Raw genomic sequence first — 9480 nt, forward strand, 5'->3', positions numbered from 1 at the left:
TGAAAGAAAGAAAGAAAGCAGGTTTCTCACCAGGCTTCCCCTTGCTATAAGCATGGCTTGTACTCTTTTCCATGTGCTCCCAGATTTTCAAGCAATTAGCATGGTCAAGAAAGTTCTGTTTGAAAAAAAACAGACATTTACTGTCATTGTTATGCAAATGAGCTTACATTAAAGCACACTCGTTCTATCTTTAAACCGGTAAAAGAAACCCCAATAAGATGGGGCATGCAACAATTGAGATAAAACTCAGTTTTGCTCCTCTCCACGGAAATCTTTAATAAAAGGCGAAAGATTTGTTCGTTCTGAAGAGAAACCAGAGCATGACCAAGATTCCACCTGTCGCCTGAGTGCCGTGCCAGCAGTCCTCATTCAGCTCAAAGTGTGGCCCAATTTGAAAGAAAGAAAGCAGAATTCTCACCAGGCTTCCCCTTGCTATAAGCATGGTTTGTACTCTTTTCCATGTGCTCCCAGATATTTCAAGCAATTAGCATGGACAAGAAAATTCTGTTTGAAAAGTAACAGACATTTACTGTTATTGCTATGCAAATGAGCTTACATTAAAGCACACTCGTTCTATCTTTAAACCGGTAAAAGAAACCCCAATAAGATGTGGCATACAACAATTGAGATAAAACTCAGTTTTGCTCCTCTCCACGGAAATCTTTAGTAAAAGGCGAAAGATTTGTTCGTTCTGAAGAGAAACCAGAGCATGACCAAGATTCCACCTGTCGCCTGAGTGCCGTGCCAGCAGTCCTCATTCAGCTCAAAGTGAGCGCCCAATTTGAAAGAAAGAAAGCAGAATTCTCACCAGGCTTCCCCTTGCTATAAGCATGGTTTGTTCTCTTTTCCATGTGCTCCCAGATATTTCAAGCAATTAGCATGGACAAGAAAATTCTGTTTGAAAAGTAACAGACATTTACTGTTATTGCTATGAAAATGAGCTTACATTAAAGCACACTCGTTCTATCTTTAAACCGATAAAAGAAACCCCAATAAGATGGGGCATGCAACAATTGAGATAAAACTCAGTTTTGCTCCTCTCCATGGAAATCTTTAGTAAAAGGCGAAAGATTTGCTCATTCTGAAAAGAAACCAGAGCATGACAAAGATTCCACCTGTCGCCTGAGTGCCGTGCCAGCAGTCCTCATTCAGCTCAAAGTGAGCGCCCAATTTGAAAGAAAGCACATTTCTCACCATGCTTCCCCTTGCTATAAGCATGGTTTGTACTCTTTTCCATGTGCTCCAAGATATTTCAAGCAATTAGCATGGACAAGAAAATTCTGTTTGAAAAGTAACAGACATTTACTGTTATTGCTATGCAAATGAGCTTACATTAAAGCACACTCGTTCTATCTTTAAACCGATAAAAGAAAACCCAATAAGATGGAGCATGCAACAATTGAGATAAAACTCAGTTTTACTCCTCTCCATGGAAATCATTAATAAAAAACAAAATATTTGTTCATTCTGAAAAGAAACCAGAGCATGACAAAGATTCCACCTGTCGCCTGAGTGCCGTGCCAGCAGTCCTCATTCAGCTCAAAGTGAGCGCCCAATTTGAAAGAAAGCACATTTCTCACCATGCTTCCCCTTGCTATAAGCATGGTTTGTACTCTTTTCCATGTGCTCCCAGATTTTTCAAGCAATTAGCATGGACAAGAAAGTTCTGTTTGAAAAGAAACAGACATTTACTGTCATTGCTATGCAAATGAGCTTACATTAAAGCACACTCATTCTGTCTTTAAACTGATAAAAGAAACCCCAATAAGATGGGGCATGCAAAAATTGAGATAAAACTCAGTTTTGCTCCTCTCCACGGAAATCTTTAGTAAAAGGCGAAAGATTTGTTCGTTCTGAAGAGAAACCAGAGCATGACCAAGATTCCACCTGTCGCCTGAGTGCCGTGCCAGCAGTCCTCATTCAGCTCAAAATGAGCGCCCAATTTGAAAGAAAGCACATTACTCACCATGCTTCCCCTTGCTATAAGCATGGTTTGTACTCTTTTCCATGTGCTCCCAGATATTTCAAGCAATTAGCATGGACAAGAAAGTTCTGTTTGAAAAGAAACAGACATTTACTGTCATTGCTATGCAAATAAGCTTACATTAAAGCACACTCATTCTGTCTTTAAACTGATAAGAGAAACCCCAATAAGATGGGGCATGCAACAATTGAGATAAAACTCAGTTTTGCTCCTCTCCACGGAAATCTTTAGTAAAAGGCGAATGATTTGTTCGTTCTGAAGAGAAACCAGAGCAGGACCAAGATTCCACCTGTCGCCTGAGTGCCGTGCCAGCAGTCCTCATTCAGCTCAAAGTGTGCGCCCAATTTGAAAGAAAGCAGATTTCTCACCATGCTTCCCCTTGCTATAAGCATGGTTTGTACTCTTTTCCATGTGCACCCAGATCTTTCAAGCAATTAGCATGGTCAAGAAAGTTCTGTTTGAAAAGAAACAGACATTTACTGTCATTGCTATGCAAATGAGCTTATATTAATTCACACTCGTTCTATCTTTAAACCAATAAAAGAAAACCCAATAATATGGGGCATGCAAAAATTGAGATAAAACTCAGTTTTGCTCCTCTCCACGGAAATCTTTAGTAAAAGGCAAAAGATTTGTTCATTCTGAAGAGAAACCAGAGCATGACAAAGATTCCACCTGTCGCCTGAGTGAAGTGCCAGCAGTCCTCATTCAGCTCAAAGTGAGCGTCCAATTTGAAAGAAAGCACATTTCTCACCATGCTTCCCCTTGCTATAAGCATGGTTTGTACTCTTTTCCATGTGCTCCCAGATTTTTCAAGCAATAAGCATGGACAAGAAAGTTCTGTTTGAAAAGAAACAGACATTTACTGTCATTGCTATGCAAATGAACTTACATTAAAGCACACTCATTCTGTCTTTAAACTGATAAAAGAAACCCCAATAAGATGGGGCATGCAAAAATTGAGATAAAACTCAGTTTTGCTCCTCTCCACGGAAATCTTTCGTAAAAGGCGAAAGATTTGTTTGTTCTGAAGAGAAACCAGAGCATGACCAAGATTCCACCTGTCGCCTGAGTGCATGCCAGAAGTCCTCATTCAGCTCAAAGTGAGCACCCAATATGAAAGAAAGCAGATTTCTCACCAGACTTCCCATTGCTATAAGTATGGTTTGTACTCTTTTCCATGTGCTCCCAGATCTTTCAAGCAATTAGTATGGTCAAGAAAGTTCTGTTTGAAAAGAAACAGACATTTACTGTCATTGTTATGCAAATAAACTTACATTAAAGCTACCAAGAAAGCACACTTGTTCTGTCTTTAAACTTATAAAAGAAACCCCAATAAAAATGGGGCATGCAAAAATTGAGATAAAACTCAGTTTTGCTCCTCTCCACGAAAATCTTTAGTAAAAGGGAAAAGATTTGTTCGTTCTGAAGAGAAACCAGAGCATGACCAAGATTCCACCTGTCGCCTGAGTGCCGTGCCAGCAGTCCTCATTCAGCTCAAAGTGAGCGCCCAATTTGAAAGAAAGAAAGCAGAATTCTCACCAGGCTTCCCCTTGCTATAAGCATGGTTTGTACTCTTTTCCATGTGCTCCCAGATATTTCAAGCAATTAGCATGGACAAGAAAATTCTGTTTGAAAAGTAACAGACATTTACTGTTATTGCTATGAAAATGAGCTTACATTAAAGCACACTCGTTCTATCTTTAAACCGATAAAAGAAACCCCAATAAGATGGGGCATGCAACAATTGAGATAAAACTCAGTTTTGCTCCTCTCCATGGAAATCTTTAGTAAAAGGCGAAAGATTTGCTCATTCTGAAAAGAAACCAGAGCATGACAAAGATTCCACCTGTCGCCTGAGTGCCGTGCCAGCAGTCCTCATTCAGCTCAAAGTGAGCGCCCAATTTGAAAGAAAGCACATTTCTCACCATGCTTCCCCTTGCTATAAGCATGGTTTGTACTCTTTTCCATGTGCTCCCAGATATTTCAAGCAATTAGCATGGACAAGAAAATTCTGTTTGAAAAGTAACAGACATTTACTGTTATTGCTATGCAAATGAGCTTACATTAAAGCACACTCGTTCTATCTTTAAACCGATAAAAGAAACCCCAATAAGATAGAGCATGCAAAAATTGAGATAAAACTCAGTTTTGCTCCTCTCCACGGAAATCTTTAGTAAATGGCGAAATATTTGTTCATTCTGAAGAGAAACCAGAGCATGACAAAGATTCCACCTGTCGCCTGAGTGCCGTGCCAGCAGTCCTCATTCAGCTCAAAGTGAGCACCCATTTTGAAAGAAAGAAAGAAAGAAAGCAGGTTTCTCACCAGGCTTCCCCTTGCTATAAGCATGGCTTGTACTCTTTTCCATGTGCTCCCAGATTTTCAAGCACTTAGCATGGTCAAGAAAGTTCTGTTTGAAAAAAAACAGACATTTACTGTCATTGTTATGCAAATGAGCTTACATTAAAGCACACTCGTTCTATCTTTAAACCGGTAAAAGAAACCCCAATAAGATGGGGCATGCAACAATTGAGATAAAACTCAGTTTTGCTCCTCTCCACGGAAATCTTTAATAAAAGGCGAAAGATTTGTTCGTTCTGAAGAGAAACCAGAGCATGACCAAGATTCCACCTGTCGCCTGAGTGGCGTGCCAGCAGTCCTCATTCAGCTCAAAGTGTGGCCCAATTTGAAAGAAAGAAAGCAGAATTCTCACCAGGCTTCCCCTTGCTATAAGCATGGTTTGTACTCTTTTCCATGTGCTCCCAGATATTTCAAGCAATTAGCATGGACAAGAAAATTCTGTTTGAAAAGTAACAGACATTTACTGTTATTGCTATGCAAATGAGCTTACATTAAAGCACACTCGTTCTATCTTTAAACCGGTAAAAGAAACCCCAATAAGATGGGGCATACAACAATTGAGATAAAACTCAGTTTTGCTCCTCTCCATGGAAATCTTTAGTAAAAGGCGAAAGATTTGCTCATTCTGAAAAGAAACCAGAGCATGACAAAGATTCCACCTGTCGCCTGAGTGCCGTGCCAGCAGTCCTCATTCAGCTCAAAGTGAGCGCCCAATTTGAAAGAAAGCACATTTCTCACCATGCTTCCCCTTGCTATAAGCATGGTTTGTACTCTTTTCCATGTGCTCCCAGATTTTTCAAGCAATTAGCATGGACAAGAAAGTTCTGTTTGAAAAGAAACAGACATTTACTGTCATTGCTATGCAAATGAGCTTACATTAAAGCACACTCATTCTGTCTTTAAACTGATAAAAGAAACCCCAATAAGATGGGGCATGCAAAAATTGAGATAAAACTCAGTTTTGCTCCTCTCCACGGAAATCTTTAGTAAAAGGCGAAAGATTTGTTCGTTCTGAAGAGAAACCAGAGCATGACCAAGATTCCACCTGTCGCCTGAGTGCCGTGCCAGCAGTCCTCATTCAGCTCAAAGTGAGTGCCCAATTTGAAAGAAAGAAAGCAGAATTCTCACCAGGCTTCCCCTTGCTATAAGCATGGTTTGTACTCTTTTCCATGTGCTCCCAGATATTTCAAGCAATTAGCATGGACAAGAAAATTCTGTTTGAAAAGTAACAGACATTTACTGTTATTGCTATGAAAATGAGCTTACATTAAAGCACACTCGTTCTATCTTTAAACCGATAAAAGAAACCCCAATAAGATGGGGCATGCAACAATTGAGATAAAACTCAGTTTTGCTCCTCTCCATGGAAATCTTTAGTAAAAGGCGAAAGATTTGCTCATTCTGAAAAGAAACCAGAGCATGACAAAGATTCCACCTGTCGCCTGAGTGCCGTGCCAGCAGTCCTCATTCAGCTCAAAGTGAGCGCCCAATTTGAAAGAAAGCACATTTCTCACCATGCTTCCCCTTGCTATAAGCATGGTTTGTACTCTTTTCCATGTGCTCCAAGATATTTCAAGCAATTAGCATGGACAAGAAAATTCTGTTTGAAAAGTAACAGACATTTACTGTTATTGCTATGCAAATGAGCTTACATTAAAGCACACTCGTTCTATCTTTAAACCGATAAAAGAAAACCCAATAAGATGGAGCATGCAACAATTGAGATAAAACTCAGTTTTACTCCTCTCCATGGAAATCATTAATAAAAAACAAAAGATTTGTTCATTCTGAAGAGAAACCAGAGCATGACAAAGATTCCACCTGTCGCCTGAGTGCCGTGCCAGCAGTCCTCATTCAGCTCAAAGTGAGCGCCCAATTTGAAAGAAAGCACATTTCTCACCATGCTTCCCCTTGCTATAAGCATGGTTTGTACTCTTTTCCATGTGCTCCCAGATTTTTCAAGCAATTAGCATGGACAAGAAAGTTCTGTTTGAAAAGAAACAGACATTTACTGTCATTGCTATGCAACTGAGCTTACATTAAAGCACACTCATTCTGTCTTTAAACTGATAAAAGAAACCCCAATAAGATGGGGCATGCAAAAATTGAGATAAAACTCAGTTTTGCTCCTCTCCACGGAAATCTTTAGTAAAAGGCGAAAGATTTGTTCGTTCTGAAGAGAAACCAGAGCATGACCAAGATTCCACCTGTCGCCTGAGTGCCGTGCCAGCAGTCCTCATTCAGCTCAAAGTGAGCGCCCAATTTGAAAGAAAGAAAGCAGAATTCTCACCAGGCTTCCCCTTGCTATAAGCATGGTTTGTACTCTTTTCCATGTGCTCCCAGATATTTCAAGCAATTAGCATGGACAAGAAAATTCTGTTTGAAAAGTAACAGACATTTACTGTTATTGCTATGAAAATGAGCTTACATTAAAGCACACTCGTTCTATCTTTAAACCGATAAAAGAAACCCCAATAAGATGGGGCATGCAACAATTGAGATAAAACTCAGTTTTGCTCCTCTCCATGGAAATCTTTAGTAAAAGGCGAAAGATTTGCTCATTCTGAAAAGAAACCAGAGCATGACAAAGATTCCACCTGTCGCCTGAGTGCCGTGCCAGCAGTCCTCATTCAGCTCAAAGTGAGCGCCCAATTTGAAAGAAAGCACATTTCTCACCATGCTTCCCCTTGCTATAAGCATGGTTTGTACTCTTTTCCATGTGCTCCAAGATATTTCAAGCAATTAGCATGGACAAGAAAATTCTGTTTGAAAAGTAACAGACATTTACTGTTATTGCTATGCAAATGAGCTTACATTAAAGCACACTCGTTCTATCTTTAAACCGATAAAAGAAAACCCAATAAGATGGAGCATGCAACAATTGAGATAAAACTCAGTTTTACTCCTCTCCATGGAAATCATTAATAAAAAACAAAAGATTTGTTCATTCTGAAGAGAAACCAGAGCATGACAAAGATTCCACCTGTCGCCTGAGTGCCGTGCCAGCAGTCCTCATTCAGCTCAAAGTGAGCGCCCAATTTGAAAGAAAGCACATTTCTCACCATGCTTCCCCTTGCTATAAGCATGGTTTGTACTCTTTTCCATGTGCTCCCAGATTTTTCAAGCAATTAGCATGGACAAGAAAGTTCTGTTTGAAAAGAAACAGACATTTACTGTCATTGCTATGCAAATGAGCTTACATTAAAGCACACTCATTCTGTCTTTAAACTGATAAAAGAAACCCCAATAAGATGGGGCATGCAAAAATTGAGATAAAACTCAGTTTTGCTCCTCTCCACGGAAATCTTTAGTAAAAGGCGAAAGATTTGTTCGTTCTGAAGAGAAACCAGAGCATGACCAAGATTCCACCTGTCACCTGAGTGCCGTGCCAGCAGTCCTCATTCAGCTCAAAATGAGCGCCCAATTTGAAAGAAAGCACATTACTCACCATGCTTCCCCTTGCTATAAGCATGGTTTGTACTCTTTTCCATGTGCTCCCAGATATTTCAAGCAATTAGCATGGACAAGAAAGTTCTGTTTGAAAAGAAACAGACATTTACTGTCATTGCTATGCAAATAAGCTTACATTAAAGCACACTCATTCTGTCTTTAAACTGATAAGAGAAACCCCAATAAGATGGGGCATGCAACAATTGAGATAAAACTCAGTTTTGCTCCTCTCCACGGAAATCTTTAGTAAAAGGCGAATGATTTGTTCGTTCTGAAGAGAAACCAGAGCAGGACCAAGATTCCACCTGTCGCCTGAGTGCCGTGCCAGCAGTCCTCATTCAGCTCAAAGTGTGCGCCCAATTTGAAAGAAAGCAGATTTCTCACCATGCTTCCCCTTGCTATAAGCATGGTTTGTACTGTTTTCCATGTGCACCCAGATCTTTCAAGCAATTAGCATGGACAAGAAAGTTCTGTTTGAAAAGAAACAGACATTTACTGTCATTGCTATGCAAATGAGCTTATATTAATTCACACTCGTTCTATCTTTAAACCAATAAAAGAAAACCCAATAATATGGGGCATGCAAAAATTGAGATAAAACTCAGTTTTGCTCCTCTCCACGGAAATCTTTAGTAAAAGGCAAAAGATTTGTTCATTCTGAAGAGAAACCAGAGCATGACAAAGATTCCACCTGTCGCCTGAGTGAAGTGCCAGCAGTCCTCATTCAGCTCAAAGTGAGCGTCCAATTTGAAAGAAAGCACATTTCTCACCATGCTTCCCCTTGCTATAAGCATGGTTTGTACTCTTTTCCATGTGCTCCCAGATTTTTCAAGCAATAAGCATGGACAAGAAAGTTCTGTTTGAAAAGAAACAGACATTTACTGTCATTGCTATGCAAATGAACTTACATTAAAGCACACTCATTCTGTCTTTAAACTGATAAAAGAAACCCCAATAAGATGGGGCATGCAAAAATTGAGATAAAACTCAGTTTTGCTCCTCTCCACGGAAATCTTTAGTAAAAGGCGAAAGATTTGTTTGTTCTGAAGAGAAACCAGAGCATGACCAAGATTCCACCTGTCGCCTGAGTGCATGCCAGAAGTCCTCATTCAGCTCAAAGTGAGCACCCAATATGAAAGAAAGCAGATTTCTCACCAGACTTCCCATTGCTATAAGTATGGTTTGTACTCTTTTCCATGTGCTCCCAGATCTTTCAAGCAATTAGTATGGTCAAGAAAGTTCTGTTTGAAAAGAAACAGACATTTACTGTCATTGTTATGCAAATAAACTTACATTAAAGCTACCAAGAAAGCACACTTGTTCTGTCTTTAAACTTATAAAAGAAACCCCAATAAAAATGGGGCATGCAAAAATTGAGATAAAACTCAGTTTTGCTCCTCTCCACGAAAATCTTTAGTAAAAGGGAAAAGATTTGTTCGTTCTGAAGAGAAACCAGAGCATGACCAAGATTCCACCTGTCGCCTGAGTGCCGTGCCAGCAGTCCTCATTCAGCTCAAAGTGAGCGCCCAATTTGAAAGAAAGAAAGCAGAATTCTCACCAGGCTTCCCCTTGCTATAAGCATGGTTTGTACTCTTTTCCATGTGCTCCCAGATCTTTCAAGCAATTATTATGGTCAAGAAAGTTCTGTTTGAAAAGAAACAGACATTTACTGTCATTGCTATGC

The 9480-nt window shown here is 39.8% G+C and overlaps 24 non-coding genes across 24 annotated transcripts; all 24 read right to left on the minus strand.

Moving 5' to 3' along the window:
• Window positions 1-206: 206 nt before the first annotated feature.
• Window positions 207-322, minus strand: LOC134913351 (U5 spliceosomal RNA). Its single transcript, XR_010177122.1, has one exon. It is a non-coding gene; the product is annotated as a U5 spliceosomal RNA (small nuclear RNA).
• A 273-nt stretch (window positions 323-595) lies between these two features.
• Window positions 596-711, minus strand: LOC134913330 (U5 spliceosomal RNA). Its single transcript, XR_010177104.1, has one exon. It is a non-coding gene; the product is annotated as a U5 spliceosomal RNA (small nuclear RNA).
• Window positions 712-985: 274 nt separating this feature from the next.
• LOC134913430 (U5 spliceosomal RNA) lies at window positions 986-1101 on the minus strand. The gene has a single exon (XR_010177192.1). It is a non-coding gene; the product is annotated as a U5 spliceosomal RNA (small nuclear RNA).
• Window positions 1102-1371: 270 nt separating this feature from the next.
• On the minus strand, window positions 1372-1487 carry LOC134913554 (U5 spliceosomal RNA). Its single transcript, XR_010177288.1, has one exon. It is a non-coding gene; the product is annotated as a U5 spliceosomal RNA (small nuclear RNA).
• A 270-nt stretch (window positions 1488-1757) lies between these two features.
• LOC134913269 (U5 spliceosomal RNA) lies at window positions 1758-1873 on the minus strand. The gene has a single exon (XR_010177049.1). It is a non-coding gene; the product is annotated as a U5 spliceosomal RNA (small nuclear RNA).
• A 270-nt stretch (window positions 1874-2143) lies between these two features.
• Window positions 2144-2259, minus strand: LOC134913419 (U5 spliceosomal RNA). The gene has a single exon (XR_010177183.1). It is a non-coding gene; the product is annotated as a U5 spliceosomal RNA (small nuclear RNA).
• Window positions 2260-2529: 270 nt separating this feature from the next.
• LOC134913313 (U5 spliceosomal RNA) lies at window positions 2530-2645 on the minus strand. The gene has a single exon (XR_010177089.1). It is a non-coding gene; the product is annotated as a U5 spliceosomal RNA (small nuclear RNA).
• A 270-nt stretch (window positions 2646-2915) lies between these two features.
• Window positions 2916-3031, minus strand: LOC134913324 (U5 spliceosomal RNA). The gene has a single exon (XR_010177098.1). It is a non-coding gene; the product is annotated as a U5 spliceosomal RNA (small nuclear RNA).
• A 281-nt stretch (window positions 3032-3312) lies between these two features.
• On the minus strand, window positions 3313-3429 carry LOC134913368 (U5 spliceosomal RNA). The gene has a single exon (XR_010177137.1). It is a non-coding gene; the product is annotated as a U5 spliceosomal RNA (small nuclear RNA).
• Window positions 3430-3703: 274 nt separating this feature from the next.
• LOC134913431 (U5 spliceosomal RNA) lies at window positions 3704-3819 on the minus strand. Its single transcript, XR_010177193.1, has one exon. It is a non-coding gene; the product is annotated as a U5 spliceosomal RNA (small nuclear RNA).
• Window positions 3820-4089: 270 nt separating this feature from the next.
• Window positions 4090-4205, minus strand: LOC134913439 (U5 spliceosomal RNA). The gene has a single exon (XR_010177200.1). It is a non-coding gene; the product is annotated as a U5 spliceosomal RNA (small nuclear RNA).
• Window positions 4206-4486: 281 nt separating this feature from the next.
• LOC134913352 (U5 spliceosomal RNA) lies at window positions 4487-4602 on the minus strand. The gene has a single exon (XR_010177123.1). It is a non-coding gene; the product is annotated as a U5 spliceosomal RNA (small nuclear RNA).
• A 273-nt stretch (window positions 4603-4875) lies between these two features.
• LOC134913424 (U5 spliceosomal RNA) lies at window positions 4876-4991 on the minus strand. Its single transcript, XR_010177187.1, has one exon. It is a non-coding gene; the product is annotated as a U5 spliceosomal RNA (small nuclear RNA).
• A 270-nt stretch (window positions 4992-5261) lies between these two features.
• LOC134913270 (U5 spliceosomal RNA) lies at window positions 5262-5377 on the minus strand. Its single transcript, XR_010177051.1, has one exon. It is a non-coding gene; the product is annotated as a U5 spliceosomal RNA (small nuclear RNA).
• Window positions 5378-5651: 274 nt separating this feature from the next.
• Window positions 5652-5767, minus strand: LOC134913432 (U5 spliceosomal RNA). Its single transcript, XR_010177194.1, has one exon. It is a non-coding gene; the product is annotated as a U5 spliceosomal RNA (small nuclear RNA).
• A 270-nt stretch (window positions 5768-6037) lies between these two features.
• On the minus strand, window positions 6038-6153 carry LOC134913532 (U5 spliceosomal RNA). The gene has a single exon (XR_010177275.1). It is a non-coding gene; the product is annotated as a U5 spliceosomal RNA (small nuclear RNA).
• A 270-nt stretch (window positions 6154-6423) lies between these two features.
• Window positions 6424-6539, minus strand: LOC134913271 (U5 spliceosomal RNA). Its single transcript, XR_010177052.1, has one exon. It is a non-coding gene; the product is annotated as a U5 spliceosomal RNA (small nuclear RNA).
• A 274-nt stretch (window positions 6540-6813) lies between these two features.
• On the minus strand, window positions 6814-6929 carry LOC134913433 (U5 spliceosomal RNA). The gene has a single exon (XR_010177195.1). It is a non-coding gene; the product is annotated as a U5 spliceosomal RNA (small nuclear RNA).
• Window positions 6930-7199: 270 nt separating this feature from the next.
• On the minus strand, window positions 7200-7315 carry LOC134913533 (U5 spliceosomal RNA). Its single transcript, XR_010177276.1, has one exon. It is a non-coding gene; the product is annotated as a U5 spliceosomal RNA (small nuclear RNA).
• A 270-nt stretch (window positions 7316-7585) lies between these two features.
• Window positions 7586-7701, minus strand: LOC134913272 (U5 spliceosomal RNA). Its single transcript, XR_010177053.1, has one exon. It is a non-coding gene; the product is annotated as a U5 spliceosomal RNA (small nuclear RNA).
• Window positions 7702-7971: 270 nt separating this feature from the next.
• On the minus strand, window positions 7972-8087 carry LOC134913420 (U5 spliceosomal RNA). Its single transcript, XR_010177184.1, has one exon. It is a non-coding gene; the product is annotated as a U5 spliceosomal RNA (small nuclear RNA).
• A 270-nt stretch (window positions 8088-8357) lies between these two features.
• Window positions 8358-8473, minus strand: LOC134913314 (U5 spliceosomal RNA). The gene has a single exon (XR_010177090.1). It is a non-coding gene; the product is annotated as a U5 spliceosomal RNA (small nuclear RNA).
• A 270-nt stretch (window positions 8474-8743) lies between these two features.
• LOC134913289 (U5 spliceosomal RNA) lies at window positions 8744-8859 on the minus strand. The gene has a single exon (XR_010177067.1). It is a non-coding gene; the product is annotated as a U5 spliceosomal RNA (small nuclear RNA).
• A 281-nt stretch (window positions 8860-9140) lies between these two features.
• Window positions 9141-9257, minus strand: LOC134913369 (U5 spliceosomal RNA). The gene has a single exon (XR_010177138.1). It is a non-coding gene; the product is annotated as a U5 spliceosomal RNA (small nuclear RNA).
• Window positions 9258-9480: the final 223 nt, after the last annotated feature.

Source organism: Pseudophryne corroboree, chromosome 4 (genome assembly GCF_028390025.1).
Source record: "Pseudophryne corroboree isolate aPseCor3 chromosome 4, aPseCor3.hap2, whole genome shotgun sequence".
NCBI classification, from domain to species: Eukaryota; Metazoa; Chordata; class Amphibia; order Anura; family Myobatrachidae; genus Pseudophryne; species Pseudophryne corroboree.